We start from the raw sequence: 8,299 nt of genomic DNA on the forward strand, positions 1-8,299 counted from the left end.
ACACCGCCCTTTTGCAACTGTCAGTGATGGGAAGGAGTGGGTTAGGATGGCTCAGGCTTCTTTCCTATTTGGACAGCAATCGGCAGACCAAGTTTCCTCAGTCATGTACTTCAACAATAGAGGATCAATAATTGTGGTTCAACAGCACGGAGCCACCAATCATCATATGAATGATTAAAATGTGTCTGCATGCACACTGCTTTTTAGACTGTCTGGGCCAGAAGATCAAAGCTTCTATACTGGATTTAGTGCTGGGAGGGAGATGAGGTCTGATTGGGAAGGAGGACAAGATAAGGGAAAACAAGATCTCAGGTCGAGCAAGATCTCTAGCGAGTGAATCTAATCTGTGCTGGTTTTGGAGAATTGACATCACTGCATCTGCCCTACGCATGGCACTTTCCCACCATTTTGAACAGTGGCAAGCTTCCACATATATCCTTCTGCTGGTCCTCATTAAATCAGCAAGTCACTATTCATGGAAAGAAGGAGCAGCTTTGCTTGCATATTTTAATGAACAAAGACTTACTTAAGCACTGTCATTACAAATGAAAGACATGTTGATGAGCTTGCAAAGGGTCAGCACTTTCTGATTGGGAACAAATGACCTTCTGGCCATACCATACTTGCTGATATCTCCCACTGAGGAAAGCAAAGGCCTATCACACTTGCCTGCCCACACACAACAGAAATGATGTCACTGTCCCAAAACACCAATATTTTCTTGAAGCACCTACTATTACTGACCTTAAGACCACCCCTGAATAAACAGAGAGGAAAAAAAAATACACCACAGAAAACAATGTTAGAAACTTAACAACAGTCCTAAATCTGCTGAACATTTACTGCTGGCCTGAATAACTCCAGATGGTCCAAAGAGACTATCACTATTTGATCCTTTAACTTAATACTCAAAACCACAATTAGAACCCTGAATGTCAAACTCTTAATGATTTGCTTACTCTTCAAAATTCTGGCTAACTGGCTACACACTATGACCCTTTCAACAACGAATCCAATTCTTTCCTCAGGCTCTGTGAGTCTGTACGCAATTGGATATGTCTACTGGGAAACAACTGCATTTGCCATATGGTTATCCTCCAAATAAACAAACAAAAGTAATCCAAAACAAGAATTCTCACATTCTTTTTTTCTAATTGTCACAAGGTCCCTTGAAAGTCATGAAATATGCTACTCTACAAAGAGTATGTTGAAATAGTCACATGGTGTTTTACACTGGAGTGGACAGAACTCACCAGTTGCCAAACAAAATCTAGTACAGGCCTCTTATCTCTTGATCTCTTTAAATATCAATGCATATTATTTTGTTTTTCACAAAGCTAACCTGAGCCAAAATAGAAAAAAGAAATTTCCCACGGTTTGTCCAAACCATTTATTGTCTTCCTAGGAGACAAACAAATTTACAGGTTGAAATCACCAGTTCTCACAGATTTCAAGTCATCCAATGCTCACCAATTGAAATTCAGCTGTAAGAGGCATGTGAAGTGATACAGGTTTGGCATCAGAAATGTGCATCACAAAATGTGCAATAAACTGTGAAAGAACATTGTATAACATTTCTCTTCTTTAACTTCAAAGAGGCTTTACACTGGCTTTTCAACTCAAACAGTGCATCACAAATGCTGCAAACTGAACTCACATTTCAAACAGCGGAAGACTAAACTGATACGATTTTCAGCAAACATAGGCAGAAGCAAATGGAGACATATCCAACTACTTGCAAACTGTATGCTGTAAAATATAGCAGGCTGTAATTTGTAACGTTTTTTCATGCATGTTGTTCCACAGCATGCTCTTCTTCTGTAATTAGCACCAGTGATCTGTGATAGGCAATAACCCAAAACATAAAATCATGGATTACTGTAAATCTGCTTCCAGATCTACTGTAATTGTTCTGCTCTATCTCTGATATCTAACTACGAAAAATGCAAAGACTATCAGATTTTAGTGAAAGCATCTTGGTTCCATAAGGAAGGAAAGGATTAGAAGGTATTTATTCTTAAGTCAATTGTGAGTTATGCTTAATTCAACTCACCCCCATCTGCTTCAGTCCTTTTTACCGTTCTAACAGCCTAAGAAAATATTTTCCCACTTAACGCTACCCTCCAAATTTATGTATTACTGGCATTACTGGATGACAGGCACTCCTATATATAACTTTAAAACTACATGGGTGGCTCTGAAAGTAATGCCTCCTATTTTATTACATTGTTCCGGAACACCAGAGGCGGATGTTGGTGATTCTGCAGTAGAGGCCGAACCTTTCCACCCATTTTACATTACATTTTGTTGCTGTGAGACAGACGGCAGCAGAGAGACACTCTGACACAATGGCATCTGACTTTGAAGTGCGTATAAAGCAAAGGCGTGAAACTGAGTTCCTCCATGCAGAAAATATGGCACCCACTGACATCCATAGATGCTCATTGAACATTTATGGAGATGAAATAGTGAAAGTGAGTGCAGTGAGGTTCTGGGTGATGCGTTTCAGTAGTGGTGATAGCAACAGTTGGTCATCTCTGCTGGTGCAGGTTTCAACAAGCATGGCATGCAGACTCTTGTTTATCACTGGTGAAAACGCATAGCTAAAGGTAGTGACTGTTGAAAAACAGCGTTTTGTAACTGAGAATTTGCAGTATCAAATAGTGCTATTGTGCTCATTGTATCTGTTGTAGTTTCCATGGAAATAAACAGGAGGCAGTACTTTCAGAGCAAGCTACGTATTTTAAGAGAAATGCTCTATAAAAGAGAGGAAGTATGCACTTAAATGAATCGTGTAATGTATGGCAAGTTATAGTTCATATTTCTTTAATTGCTTTGCTATTCTTTTGCAAGATCCATCATCATTTCACAACTTTCCCACTACTGTATCCAATGTGTAATTTCCACGCAGCATACTCTGACATCAAGCTTTTCGCACACTAGCTATGGAATTTATCTTGCACCTTGTTTTTGTATATCTAAGCTTCAGTTCAGCAAAGTTTTAAAAATATATTTAACTTTATTAATCTAGGTAACTGCATAGATTTCAAGAGTCTACGCATTCACATTATGGATGCTTGCATATACTAAAGACCTTATAAAGACCTTAGTCTTCTGACTGCGTAATGCTTCACAAAACACTACTATATGTTTGTATTCTTAGCTTGTGGAAAACATAATTATTATAGATTAATTGTATCATTTGGTAACCTTTTAACTGCTATGGATTTCACTTCACCTTGTAATCTACTTCAGGGACATATTATTCTGCTCTTTAGAATTAGGAGTTTCACATTTCTTTTACATATTTATTTTTCTTTTATTGAATTTTCTCTGACTTGATTTTAAGACATATATTATCTCTTTATAATGCTCTTGGACACTCACATCATGAGACATACTTTTGCTCTTGGGCTCTTATATCCACACGTTACCCTAATTTCTTCTCATCTTCAATTCTCTGCTTTCTTTCCTTCCAGTAATTTTGGCAACCCCTTGATCTTTTTTTGTGCTGGTTGCTGCAAATCTCTCTCTCTCTCTCCCCCTCTCTTTCTCTCCAGCCCTCATTAATGTGCATTTGTACATCATGGCATAGGAACGTATATCTTATTATCTGTATCTCTATGTGCGTTCAGCAGGAACAGTGTTGTTTAACAGATCTCAGACTGTGAGAAAATAATTCTATGTATGACATTAACTGATTATTTGTGAGTTTATGTACGATATTGGTAATCTCTCTGTAAAAAAAGATAGGTTAGGAAACTAGGTAATGAAATCTACATCTCTTTATAATGTCATTGGCTCCCGACTTTTTGGGTCTTCCAAAACACAAAGACTGCTCAAACACATTTTCAGAAGTTACGTTTTCTCTATTCCTGTTTATTTTAAAGTGAAAAGCTCCTCAAAACCGCACATTAAGTGTGCCAATGTTTCCTAAGCCACCCATAATGCATTTTTATGATCCTTAACTTGTTAAATTTATACAGATACAAAGTATAGTTAAATTTTAAAATTTTAAAGGCAGTTCAGACTGAGAACTTCCAGTCTAAATAATAGACACTTGTATAGGGTCACAGAGACAGTAAGTCAGATAATCTGTCTAGTCTTCAGAGTACACACAAACAGCACAGAAACAACCTGTCACAGCTTCCCCATCATCAGAGCTTGAGTCTTGTTAAATTGTCACAACCAGACAACAACAAAACATTAAAAAAAAAAAAAAAGAAGAAGAAAGAAAAAAGAAGAAATATCTACTTCAAAAAACAAACCTTCTGAAAGCTATTTTGTCTGAGCTAAAAAGCTTTGTTTACATTTGTCCAATGTGGTAATGATTATCAGCTTGGGAGGTGATAAGTGATTATTGCTCCTTTAAGAAACATAACATTCAGTAAGCAAGCATGAAGAAGGCTAGAGAGCTGTGAAGAAATTTCTAGCAGAAATCAGTGGAAGGACATGTAAAGAACTTGCCATCCCTTGTGAGTTTACCCAGATTATGAGTTTATAGTCACAGAAACCAACGAGTAAAATGATTGTATCCCACTAAATTTTGGTGCTGTCGTTACTAGAAGGTTAGGTCATACTGTGGTCATTACAGCTAGCTCTGCACCGCCCCAAGCCAAGTCCATGCCCTGCAGGGGATCTGATGACGGCAGCAGCCAGCCCAGGTGGACGTGCCACAGCAGCGTGTCCTGCAGTACGATGCCTTTCCAACAGTCCCAGTTCCCACGAGGTGGTTGGAAATATGGTGACTCAGCTAGGCACTGAGCAGCAGCCCTGTGGGGACTTGCAGGAACTCAGCAGCTGAATGGTGGAGTTTGCACAGAAAGTGATATAATCATGTCTGTGATTGAGTGCATCTTTGTTGTGATTCACTCTTCCTAACTGAAGGCAGTTTGTGATCCACTTTGAAAGCAGTCACAATCTGCTATCCTTCTTTTGAATTCTTTCCAGCCTCCAAACAATCAGTGCCACCAACCAGCCAGTCAGTAACCATCACTCTCCCTAGGGACCAGGGGCTGAGACACCACTGCAGTGGCCCCTGTGAGCTTGCAGCTGGCACTGTCACCCACCTGACCCAGGAGAGAAAACAACCCGCCTGCCTTGAAATGCTCTCTACCGCTCTGTCCTTGGTGGTTTTTAAGAGTCAAAAAAGGCATGTATTGATCTTTACTCCTGTGAATATACAAAGAACCCAATCAGAAGATGTCATCAGATTCTGCAGTTTGACAATACACGCCACAGACAGGACTCAGGACCTAACGTGCAACGGACTGCCTTCTCCCGAATACCACAATCTTCACTATGTAAAATGAAGCTCCAAGGTACAAAAATGGCAACATCTTTCATGCCTTGATATTTGTGAAAGGTAAAAGAATGGAAGCTTGTGCTGTCATTTCTGTCCATTTATACAGAAGGGGATTCAAGTCTTCCAGTTGTTAGTTAGCATCTTTGACAGACCACATGTTCAAAAAAGGAAAGACAACAAAGACTGTATTTTCTATGTTTGTAACTAAAATGTAGAAGGGTCTGACAGTAAGATGTAGGCCATAAAAATAATCCAAGTGCATATGCAAGAACTATTGAAATAGCTATATATGTGTATATAACTATGTATACATATATATACTTTTAAACAGAACATAACTGGCTTACCGCCGCAGGACATAAAAGTTAGTTTTGTGCTGTTTACACTGTACCTTTGATTGGAACTTGGATAGAGCTACTGTTGCTAGTTGGAATATGCTTTAATATTGTTGACATTTCTCATGTTGGACAGACTGCAATGTAAATATACATTTTACTACAGCTAGAAATATGGTTGTGATAGATTCTGAGATTTTAAATTGATTGTAACTGAGAGCAGGTCCCTGCTGAAATGAGTTGATTCTTCACAAGCATGTGAATGAAAAGTAGATGACAATGGATCAAATAAGAAGAAATAGAGAATAACAAGAATAACTTGACCTAGTGGCTTTTGGTATAGTGCTTTGTCTCCAACCCCTTCCACAATTTTCATACAAAGGAAAATATCTCAGACTGTGCTGAGGCAGTTAGAATTAGTCATGGTATCCACACGCTGAGATTTTAAAAGACTTTCAGAATATCAGCTACTCATAAACCACATATCACATTTTTATGTTATAACATAATTATGGGGTATCCAGTATTTCATATATTGACTGGGTTGATTTATAAAGTGAGTTAATATTACTCGATAAAGGATGGCAGAGAACAAGATACAAAGTAAACACTAAGCCACAGAGTTCGCTTTTTCAACCCCTAAAGGCAAATATTTTCAAAGAAAATATAAACTTCCATCTTATCTCCCCACTTTACATTTAAGTTAAGAAATGCCTTGTTGCTCACAAGTGATATTCATATGTGATTTTGTCTACAGAAGTCTCTCTGGTTTTGCCTACAGTAAGAATGATCTGATTCGGTTCTGTCATGCCATGTTACAATATTTGGTTCTACTGGTACAGATTCAAGTACCCAATAGAAGTAGTTCTCATAGACCTCATAGCAGATCAATAGCTTTTAGCATGAACAAAAGAAATACAGAGCCCTCACACTAATACTGACCACCTACACAAACATCCAGAAAGGGACACGTAATTCAGTCTCTCACAACTGAACAGTGTTACCATCTCTGTAATTTCTTTCAACGCCTGTCTGGTTGGCCTTCAGCACGCCACTAGAAATCTCAAAATGATGTGCAGAGCAAAACAGAACCTGAATCAAGAAAATGAAATTTTAGCTCCTCATACATCATCATTGATGTTTGGTATGGAGATTTACATTACTTGCAACATCCCACTCTGAGATCTCCTCACTGTAAGATTCATTCTCTGTACAGTGGCCAGACTCCTGCCCCACAGCTGGAACTTCCCATGCATCAATTCAATACAAACAACAAATACAGTCATACTGTAGAATAACTTTTTGGAAAGGTAGTCTTATTTTTATGCTAGTATCCCCAGTTAGGTAGCCAGGTAATGGGATCCAACAATGGCATTTGTTTCTTGCTCTGCTCTTCACATTTTTAGATACTTCTAACTCTTCCTTGTTACTTCTTGTACAAGGTAGAAAAGAGCAGGAAGAGTATGGGGTGGTTTCTACAGCTATACAAGTGAATACAGCATTAAAGAATTTAGCTTCACCCTAAGGCCCTCTGCCTTAATCTTTGATCTTGTTTCATCTGCTTATCCAATGTCTCTTACCTGGTAATTTATGAAAATAAATACATAAATAAAAAGTGTTCTACTTCAGAATCAATAAAATAAGCAACACAAAATAAAATGCAAAAAAAAAAAAAAAAAAGAAAAGAAAGAAAAAGAAAACAAACAAAAAAACAACAAAACCAAACTATGTTCCCTCACCTGCATTGTTCTTTATGAAGAATGTTTACATAACTCCATCTTCAAAGTCAGACATTTGCAAAATTTAGCAGCTATCACCTACCTCTGAAATGCAAAATCCCATGTAGAATCCTTTCAGCTACCTACCTTGTGATCCCAAAAGCATGCCCTAGCAGTAAGGCACATCCTGGGATATTTAGTCTGCAGCACAGATTGCTAGCACTTCTTGCAAAAACAGAAAATATTTTCTTCTGAGGGTGACATCTCAGCTTAGATGTGTCTTTCCCTTTCCTGACAACAACCTGCAAGTCCCTGAGGGACTCAGAGCGAGGGCAGTTATCACCACACTGTGTGGCAGAGTGGCAAGCATTAGTAAAGATAGTTGTTCATGGTACACATCCTTCCTGCTCCCTTGAAATCTCCTTTCTAGACAACAAAGCTCACATATGTGATAAGGTGTATCTAAGTACCTTGAGTAGCACACCATTTAATGATCTACATCTATTTAACTATGAAAATGCATGGAAAACTGAAAAGAGAGACAAAGGTAGATACAAGGCAGTGAAAGTGACTGCTGTGGACAAAGAATGGAGTAGATGAAAATAACTATAATTTTTTCCTTCTTAAGCCTCTCCGTTTTATAGAAAATTGCTGTTTAATATATTCTCTCCCAACTCTTACCAATGACACCTAATAGTGATATCTATCCAATTATTTGTATTATAATTTATATCACAGATATAACCAAAAATGAAAAACCTCAGATTATGCAATACACTTTCCCAATGATACTTCTTTCTTGTCCGTGCAGTTCTGGTTTTCCATGATACAGCTCAGGCCCAAGAGATATATTTCTGTTTTGGTAAAGGCAGAAGAATATCCAACTTGATTTCTAGAAAACAGATCAAATCTAACTGAGATCTATCTGTGAAATTCAGCAG

General features: G+C 38.1%; 1 protein-coding gene and 1 long non-coding RNA gene across 19 annotated transcripts in view; one reads left to right on the top strand and one right to left on the bottom strand.

The window, feature by feature from the left end:
• The window catches only part of BNC2 (basonuclin 2), a 372,426-nt gene that overhangs the window by 209,185 nt on the left and 154,942 nt on the right, over positions 1-8,299 (bottom strand). The gene's annotated exons all lie outside the window — the stretch shown is intronic.
• LOC112530775 overlaps positions 1-8,299 on the top strand; it is a 55,648-nt gene that overhangs the window by 6,451 nt on the left and 40,898 nt on the right. For 5 of the 6 annotated variants that reach the window (XR_005843078.2, XR_003072586.3, XR_005843080.2 and 2 more), the window contains exon 2: positions 4,951-5,321. The exons of the other annotated variant lie outside the window; for it this stretch is intronic. This is a non-coding gene — a long non-coding RNA (uncharacterized LOC112530775). The remainder of the gene's footprint in view (positions 1-4,950; positions 5,322-8,299) is intronic. 6 annotated transcript variants of the gene reach the window in all.

The sequence above is a fragment of the Gallus gallus genome, chromosome Z, assembly GCF_016699485.2.
Source record: "Gallus gallus isolate bGalGal1 chromosome Z, bGalGal1.mat.broiler.GRCg7b, whole genome shotgun sequence".
Taxonomy (NCBI): Eukaryota; Metazoa; Chordata; class Aves; order Galliformes; family Phasianidae; genus Gallus; species Gallus gallus.